The following is a 10,182-nucleotide window of genomic DNA, read 5'->3' as shown; positions in this document are numbered from 1 at the left end:
GAGGTGTGCATGTATGTAATAAACTTTTACTGTCACGGTGTGTGTCCTGTTTTTTTTTAGTAGTAGTACTACAGGTACCAGCGGGCCCGGTTTTCCACCGCATGCTGGTACTTGTGGTTCTCCAAGTACCAGCTTGCGGGGAGGCTTGCTGGGACTTGTAGTACTGCTACTAAAAACAATATTCTGATTTTTTACACTTGGCTATCAGCCCCCCATCCGCCGCCCTTGGATGGGGGGACAGCCTCGGGCTTCACCCCTTGACCTTGGGTGGCTGGAGGGGGGGACCCCTTGATTTAAGGGGTTCCCACTCCTCCAGGGCACCCCGGCCAGGGGTTACTAGTTGGGGGTGTAATGCCAGAGCCGCCAGGACCACAATAAAAGTGTCCCCCGGCTCTGGCATTATGTACCTGGCTAGTGGAGCCCGGTGCGGGTTCAAAAAATACGGGGGACCCCTACGCTTTTTGTCCCCCGTATTTTTTGCACCAGGACCAGGCCCAGAGCCCGGTGCTGGTTGATTAAATATGGGGGAACCCCAGTAATTTTTTTCCACATATTTTTTCAACCAGGACCGGCTCAAAGAGCCCGAGGCTGGTTTTGCTTAGGAGGGGGGACCCTACACATTTTTTTTCTACTTTAAACTATTTTTACTTTTTTTAAAGATGCACAATGAAACCCTGCACGGATCTCACAGATCCAGCCGAGTTTCATTGTTTTAATGTCGGCAGTGTTTTACTATTCACTCCCGTAAAACACTGCCAAAAAAATACGAATGACATCGACATCGGAAAACACAAAAAATTTAAAATACGACAGCTTAGTAAATGAGTCGTAATAAATTCAAATAGTTGCAAAATTACACATTCGATGTCATTCGTGTTTGAACATTAATCTCATTCTGAAAAATACGAATTTTAGTAAATATACCCCCAAGTGTGTTTGTGGTTGTGATGTCTAGGCCTGACCATCCCAAGGCTGTATGGGAAGAGCAGGCTCCTAGCATCATTTGCACGCCCACTGCAAGTGCTGGGAGGAGCACCGCCAGTCCTCCAGTTGCTAATATTGAGATTGAGGATGTCACTGTGGAAGTACACCAGGATGAGGAGGACATTGGTGTAGCTGGCAATGAGGAAGAACTTGATGATGAGGATTCTGATGGTGATGTAGTTTGTATGAATAAGGAACCAGTGGTGACAGTTGTTGTACATGGAATGAAAAAGCCCATTATCATGCCTGGGCAAAATACAAAAAAAGCCACCTCTTCAGTGTGAAATTATTTCTCCACAAATCTGGACAACGGGTGCCAAACCATCTGTTGCCTTTGTCAATCCATAATAAGTAGGGGTAAGGATGATAACCACTTAGGAACATCCTCCCTTATATGTCACTTGCGGCGCATTCATCATAAGTCATTGTCAAGTTCAGAAACTTTGGGTAATAGCGTAAGCAGTCCACTAACATTTAAATGATGTGCTTTGTTTGAATATTATTTCTCTGTGAGGATGAGAATGAGGATTTAAACATTGACGGGGGGATCTGAGGATGAGGATGACATCTAGCCTCTGTAGAGCCAGTTTGTGCCAGGAGAGATTAATTGCTTCTTTTTTTGGTGGAGGCCCATACAAACCAATTATTTCAGCCACAGTTGTGTGGCTGACCCTGTCACTGAAATGATTGGTTTGTTAAAGTGTGCATGTCCTGTTTATCCAACATAAGGGTGGGAGGGCCCAAGGACAATTCCATCTTGCATGTCTTTTATTTGTCTGCCACATCATTCCAGGGGTGCTGCCCTATATGTGGTGCTGCCCCTCTACCCTATAAGTCCAGAGGTGCTGTCCCACTGCTGTTTAAGTCCAGGGGTGCTTTTGCCTGTCTGCTGGGCTGTGTAATTCTCAAGGGGTGTTGCCTATGCTATATAAGTCCAGGGGTGCTGACTATCTGCTGTATAACTCCAGAGGTGCTGCCATATAATTCCAGGGGTGCTGCTGTACTTGATCCTAAGTTTAAATTAAAGCCTAGAGCTGAATATGAAACAAGCTTCAACATCACAAATAGATTTGTGAAAACATATAGCCGCAAAGGTGGACATGTAAATTATAATTTTGACAAAGTGTTTACCAATTAGACCACATTTGTGGCCAAAGTCAGTCAGACAGAATCATAATCCAGCATAATTGACGGAGAAAACTAGATTTTTCAAACACACCTATGTCTATATGTCTGCCATGTAATTCCAGGGGTGCCCTGTCTGAACCCGCTCATCTACATCTTCTGGTGTGCATTGTGTACCCAGTATTAGAGAGAGGTTCTTCTCAATTATTTCATGTTAGGGACTCACTCAAATGAATGGCTCCAATTAGTCAACCTTTATTTTGATTTATTATTAATGTTTCACATTTTGGAATTATTTATTTACAAAATGTGCATTTGTTGTACAGGTTTCTTTTCCTAAGGGCTGCCTAGGGTTATCGCAAGACCTCGCGGTGATAGAAGACAGAGTTTCAGTGATCTTGCATTGCATCAGCTTTCCATAGCACTGCAGCACTAGATGGGCCAGGAGCTCCTGTGAGGCACAAACAGTTACTGAATAAGGCCAAGTATGGAGTCTCATGGTGGATTACAGCCAGGAAGATGTCGGGCTTGCCACGCTAAGGCATGCTGTGGGCACAGAGGTCATCATTGCTTCCTCCCACAGTCCTACTTATAGTATGAAATGAGTTTTGACTGTAGAGTTGTAAGCTCCACTAGGACAGGGGATCAATAACGAAAAAATTCACTGTACAGTCCTGCTTAGTACTTTACCGAACCCACCCGAACTCAACTTAACCCATCTGGGGCTGCTGTGGTGGCTCAGAAGGGGCTGCTAAAATATCTAAGGTGCTGCTTTATTAAAAACTAAAATATAAATAAAATAAACAAGACACACAGGTATGCTCACATGCGTGTAACTGGGAGATGTGAAAAAAGAAAATAAGGCATCTGCCATAAAATAAGTAAATAAAAATGCAATAAAAAGGAAAAAAAGAAACCTACGAGATTTTCACAAAATAAGTCTCCAGACCCCGTGGAGGGGAACAGAGGTGTAACTGGGGTTTTTGGAGCCCAGGGCAAGATTAGGAATGGCGCTCACCCCCCCTCCTCCCCCCATAAAAAAATGCTTATAAAGAAATAGTGTGCGTGCTGAAAAAATGGGCATTGGCATATACCAGCAGGGGCGTGGTTACTGAAAGTGGGGCATGCCAACATGACTTCTTTTTAATTCAACATGCACCTTACCTGTATGATGGTTTCTCACAATATGGAACCTCTGAAGAAATATATCCTCCAAGGCAAACAGCATCTTTTCACTGTTATTCACTATTCATGTAGGAGATTACATCGTCCAGAAGATGCCTGTTTGTGTTGGAATATTAATAAGGTTAGCATCATACATCAGCGGTTCAACAAGACTAATATCCTGCCCCCTACGTCTCTCAGGCACACTATCATCTCCCCCTCGTGTCATCCCTCAGCCACACCATCATCTCCCCCTGCATCATCTCTCAGCCACACCATCACCTCCCCCTGCATCATCTTTCAGCCACACCATCACCTCCCCCTGCATCAACTCTCTGCCACACCATCACCTCCTCCTGCATCATCTCTTAGCCACACCATTGCCTCCTCCTGCGATGTCTCTCGGCACACCATCACCTTCCCCCACGCGTTGTCTCTCAGCACACCATCACCTCCTCCTGTGACGTCTCTTAGCACACCATCACCTTCCCCCATAATAATCACACCTTCTTTGTCACCTTACTACTCCAGTGCGATAGAATCAGGCTGATCGGGGCCGGAGCTGACGTCATACATCCTCCCTGAAAATGCTTGAGAACGTCTGCGTTTTTCCGGACACTCCCTGTAAATGGTTAGTTGCCACCCACAAATGGCCTCTTTCTGTCAATCACCTTGCGAACGTCCGTGCGATCGGATTTGTCGCACCATCCCATTGCTGACTGGCGATGCCCTTTGTTGTTGTCCAATACATGTGCGCTTTGTAGTGCATACGCATGTGCAGTTAGGACCTGATTTTCCGCTGCGCAAAAACGTACAACAGCGATCAGATATGAATGACCCCCTAAGTTGGGAGACTGGTGCTGGCATTGTAGTGTCTACATAATGACTGTTGACTTGCTGACTACATTCAACAACCCACTATTAGTATAACAGCTGTAACAGTATCTCACTCTGCCAGTCATTACCTAGAAGGACGGAGGTGGGTGCAATTAGGTTTGGGGGTGGATCAGTGAATTATGGCAGCACAACCTGCGAACATATCATGCACTGGAAAAATTATGTACTGTACAGATCTCCCTTATTAACCATCCAGTCTTAAAAGCAATAAGCGTTTTAAACTTTTAGATAAAATAAGATTTTACTCACCGGTAAATCTATTTCTCGTAGTCCGTAGTGGATGCTGGGACTCCGTAAGGACCATGGGGAATAGCGGCTCCGCAGGAGACTGGGCACAACTAAAGAAAGCTTTAGGACTACCTGGTGTGCACTGGCTCCTCCCACTATGACCCTCCTCCAGACCTCAATTAGGATACTGTGCCCGGAAGAGCTGACACAATAAGGAAGGATTTTGAATCCCGGGTAAGACTCATACCAGCCACACCAATCACACCGTATAACTCGTGATACTATACCCAGTTAACAGTATGAAATATAACTGAGCCTCTCAACAGATGGCTCAACAATAACCCTTTAGTTAGGCAATAACTATAAACAAGTATTGCAGACAATCCGCACTTGGGATGGGCGCCCAGCATCCACTACGGACTACGAGAAATAGATTTACCGGTGAGTAAAATCTTATTTTCTCTGATGTCCTAAGTGGATGCTGGGACTCCGTAAGGACCATGGGGATTATACCAAAGCTCCCAAACGGGTGGGAGAGTGCGGATGACTCTGCAGCACCGAATGAGCAAACTCTAGGTCCTCCTCAGCCAGGGTATCAAACTTGTAGACTCTTACAAAATGTTTTAACCCGACCAAGTAACAGCTCGGCAAAGTTGTAAAGCCGAGACCCCTCGGGCAGCCGCCCAAGAAGAGCCCACTTTCCTCGTGGAATGGGATTTTACAGATTTAGGGTGCGGCAGTCCAGCCGCAGAATGTGCAAGTTGAATCGTGCTACAGATCCAGCGAGCAATAGTCTGCTTAGAAGCAGGAGCACCCAGCTTGTTGGGTGCATACAGGAGAAATAGCGAGTCAGTTTTCCTGACTCCAGCTGTCCTGGAAACATATACTTTTCAGGGCCCTGACTACGTCCAGTAACTTGGAATCCTCCAAGTCCCAAGTAGCTGCAGGCACCACAATAGGTTGGTTCACATGAAAAACTGATACCACCTTAGGAAGGAATTGGGAACGAGTCCTCAATTCCGCCTTATCCATATAAAATACAGATAAGGGCTTTTGTATGACAAAGCCGCCAATTCTGATACACGCCTGGCCGACGCCAAGGCCCACAGCATGACCACTTTCCACGTGAGGTATTATAGCTCCACAGATTTAAGTGGCTCAACCCAATGCGACTTCAGGAAATCCAACACCACGTTGAGATCCCACGGTGCCACTGGAGGCACAAACGGGGGCTGACTATGCAGCACTCCCTTAACAAAAGTCTGAACTTCAGGCAGTGAAGCCAGTTCTATTTTGGAAGAAAAATCGATAGAGCCGAAATCTGGACCTTAATGGAACCCAATTTTAGGCCCATAGTCACCTCTGACTGTAGGAAGTGCAGAAATCGACCTAGCTGAAATTTCTGCTTTGGGGCCTTCCTGGCCTCACAGCACGCAACATATTTCCGCCATATGCGGTGATAATGGTTTGCGTTCACTTCTTTCCTAGCTTTAAAAAGCGTAGGGATAACTTCCTCCGGAATGCCCTTTTCCTTCAGGATCCGGCGTTCAACCGCCATGCCGTCAAACGCAGCCGCGGTACGTCTTGGAACAGACAGGCCTCCTGCTGCAGCAGGTCCTGTCTGAGCGGCAGAGGCCATGGGTCCTCTGAGATAATTTCTTGGAGTTCTGGTTACCAAGCTCTTCTTGGCCAACCCGGAACAATGAGTATAGTTCTTACTCCTCTCCTTCTTATTATTCTCATTACCCTGGGTAAGAGAGGCAGAGAAGGGAACACATACACCGACTGGTACACCCACGGTGTTACCAGAGTGTCCACAGCTATCGCCTGAGGGTCCCTTGACCTGGCGCAATATCTTTGTAGCTTTTTGTTGAGGCGGGACGCCATCATGTCCACCTGTGGCCTTTCCCAACGGTGTACAATCATTTGGAAGACTTCTGGTTGAAGTCCCCACTCTCCCGGGTGGAGGTCGTGTCTTCTGAGAAAGTCTGCTTCTCAGTTGTCCACTCCGGGAATGAACACTGCTGACAGTGCTAACACATGATTTTCCGTCCATCGGAGAATCCTTGTGGCTTCTGCCATCGCCATCCTGCTTCTTGTGCCGCCCTGTCGGTTTACATGAGCGACCGCCTTGATGTTGTCTGACTGGATCAGCACCGGCCGGTGTTGAAGCAGGGGTCTAGCCTGACTTAGGGCATTGTAAATGGCCCTTAGTTCCAGAATATATATGTGTAGGGAAGTCTCCTGACTTTTCCATAGCCTTGGAAGTTTCTTCCCTGTGTGACTGCCCCCCAGTCTCGAAGGCTGGCATCCGTGGTCACCAGGACCCAGTCCTGTATGCCGAATCTGCGGCCCCCTAGAAGATGAGCACTCTGCAGCCACCACAACAGCGACACCCTGGCCCTTGGAGACAGGGTTATCCGCCGATGCATCTGAAGATGCGACCCGGACCACTTGTCCAACAGATCCCACTGGAAAATCCTTGCATGGGACCTGGCGAATGGAATTTCTTCGTAAGAAGCTACCATCTTTTCCAGGGCTCGCGTGCATTGATGCACCGACACCTGTATTTGTATTAGGAGGTCTCTGTCTAGGGACGACAACTCCTTGGACTTCTCCTCCGGGAGAAACCCTTTTTATCCTGTTCTGTGTCCAGAACCATACCCAGGAACAGTAGACGCGTCGTAGGAACCAGCTGCGACTTTGGAATATTCAGAATCCAGCCGTGCTGTTGTAGCACTTCCCGAGATAGTGCTACTCCGACGAACAACTGCTCCCTGGACCTCGCCTTTATAAGGAGATCGTCCCAGTACGGGATAATTATTTCGGCCATTACCTTGGTAAATACCTCGGTGCCGGGGACAGACCAACGGCAACATCTGGAATTGGTAATGACAATCCTGTACCACAATTTTGAGGTACTCCTGGTGAAGAGGGTAAATAGGGACATGCAGGTAAGCATCCTTGATGTCCAGTGATACCATGAAATTCTCCAGGCTTGCAATAATCGCCCTGAGCGATTCCATTTTGAACTTGAACCTTCGTATATAAGTGTTCAAGGCTTTCAGGGAGAGTCGCCTCGAACTCCAGCCTGTATCCCTGTGATACTATTTGCAGAACCTAGGGATCCACCTGTGGGCAAGCCCACTGGTCCCTGAAGTTCCCGAGACGCGCCCCTATCGCACCTGTCTCCACCTGTGGAGCCCCAGCGTCATGCGGTGGACTCAGAGGAAGCGGGGGAAGATTTTTGATCCTGGGAACTGGCTGCTGATGCAGCTTTTTCCTTCTTCCCTTGTCTCTGTGCAGAAAGGAAGCGCCTTTGACCCGCTTGCTTTTCTGAAGCCGAAAGGACTGTATCTGAAAATACGGTGCTTTCTTAGGCTGTGAGGAAACCTGAGGTAAAAAATTTTCTTCCCAGCTGTTGCTGTGGATACGAGGTCCCAGAGACCATCCCCAAACAATTCCTCACCCTTATAAGGCAGAATCTCCATGTGCCTTTTACAGGCAGCATCACCTGTCCACTGCCGGGTTTCTAATACCTGGCAGAATGGACATTGCATTAATTCTGGATGCCAGCCGGCAAATATCCCTCTGTGCATCCTTTATATATAAGACGACATCTTTAATATGCTCTATGTTAGCAAAATATTATCCCTGTCTAGGGTATTAATATTATCTGACAGGGTATCAGACCACGCTGCAGCAGCACTATTTATGCTGAGGCAATTGCAGGTCTCAGTATAGAACCTGAGTGTGTATATACAGACTTCAGGATAGCCTCCTGCTTTTTATCAGCAGGCTCCTTCAAGGTGGCCGTATCCTAAAACGGCGGTGCCACCTTTTTTGACAAACGTGTGAGCGCCTTATCCACCCTAGGGGATATCTCCCAACGTGACCTATCCTCTGGCGGGAAAGGGTATGCCATCAGTAACTTTTTAGAAATTACCAGTTTCTTATCGTGGGAACCCACGCTTCTTTACACACTTCATTCACTCATCTGATGGGAGAACAAAACACTGGCTGCTTTTTCCCCCTAAAAATAAAACCCCTTTTATGTGGTACTTGGGTTCATGTCAGAAATGTGTAACACATTTTTCATTGCCGAGATCATGTAACGGATGTTCCTAGTGGATTGTGTATATATCTCAACCTCGTCGACACTGGAGTCAGACTCCGTGTCGACATCTGTGTCTGCCATCTGAGGTAACGGGCGTTTTTTCACGTCATTCAGCCTTTTATGTAAGGAGTTGACATTGTCGGTTAATACCTTCCACCTATCCATCCACTCTGGTGTCGGCCCCACAGGGGGCGACATCCCATTTATCGGCCTCTGCTCCGCCTCCACGTAACCTTCCTCATCCAACATGTCGACACAGCCGTACCGACACACCGCACACACAAAGGGAATGCTCTGACTGAGGACAGGACCCCACAAAGTCCTTTGGGGAGACAGAGAGAGAGTATGCCAGCACACACCAGAGCGCTATATAATGCAGGGATTAACACTATAACTGAGTGATTTTTTCCCCCAATAGCTGCTTGTATACACATATTGCGCCTAAATTTAGTGCCCCCCCTCTCTTTTTAACCCTTTGAGCCTCTTGCTTCTGGCTCTGTAAGGGGGCCGGCGGCGCGGCTCCGGGAACGAACACCAAGGTCGGGTCCTGCGGTCGATCCCTCTGGAGCTAACGGTGTCCAGTAGCCTAAGAAGCCCAAACTACCACCTGTTAGGTAGGTTCGCTTCTTCTCCCCTTAGTCCCTCGCTGCAGTGAGTCTGTTGCCAGCAGATCTCACTGTAAAATAAAAAACCTAAATATACTTTCTTTCTAGGAGCTCAGGAGAGCCCCTAGTGTGCATCCAGCTCAGCCGGGCACAAGAATCTAACTGAGGTCTGGAGGAGGGTCATAGTGGGAGGAGCCAGTGCACACCAGGTAGTCCTAAAGCTTTCTTTAGTTGTGCCCAGTCTCCTGCGGGAGCCGCTATTCCCCATGGTCCTTACGGAGTCCCAGCATCCACTTAGGACGTCAGAGAAAGCTTATTAGCATCTCCAGCACACTTTAGATGCTGGGAAATGTAGTTCTCCTTGTCAAAACACTTCATTATGAACACTATGCCCCGCCCCGAAAACTCTCACATACGTTACCCTCATATACAGCACTCACAAATCTAGCAAACACCCACATACTGTATCCCACCCCTCATTGACAACTCCATCACACCAACCCCCCTTCCTCCTCTCGACACTGACAGCTCCTTTATGCATATCCACTACTTCCATACTGACAATTCTCTCACTCCCCTTTCTTTCCCACCCACACTAACAGCACACATACTGTGCAGAATAGCCGATTATTGTTATGTGGAGGGTATTACTATAATGATGGGGGATGGGGGGTATCTAAAATGTGGGATACCTGCAGGTATTGATGTAGTGTGTATGTCACATACACAGATTTATTTATTTATTAACAGTTTCTTATATATAGCGCAGCAAATTCCATTGCGCTTTACAACTGGATACAATTAGAAGACAAAACTGGGTAAAAACAAAGTCATAGAGGTAGGAGGGCCCTGCTTGCAAGCTTACAATCTATGGGGAAATAGGCATTGATACATGAAGATAGGTGCTGTCTATTGCATACAGTAGTTGTCCACCAGATTGCAAAGTTTCTTGGTGGGCTGCATGATATCACATCACAGCAGTGATGAACCAGGGTCAAGAGGATGGGAGCGTAAAGAAAGAAAATATGTGGGGGATATGTGTGTACTGTACTGTGGGGATAT

Source organism: Pseudophryne corroboree, chromosome 4, assembly GCF_028390025.1.
Source record: "Pseudophryne corroboree isolate aPseCor3 chromosome 4, aPseCor3.hap2, whole genome shotgun sequence".
NCBI lineage: Eukaryota > Metazoa > Chordata > Amphibia > Anura > Myobatrachidae > Pseudophryne > Pseudophryne corroboree.
Note: the sequence above shows the minus strand (reverse complement) of the source record.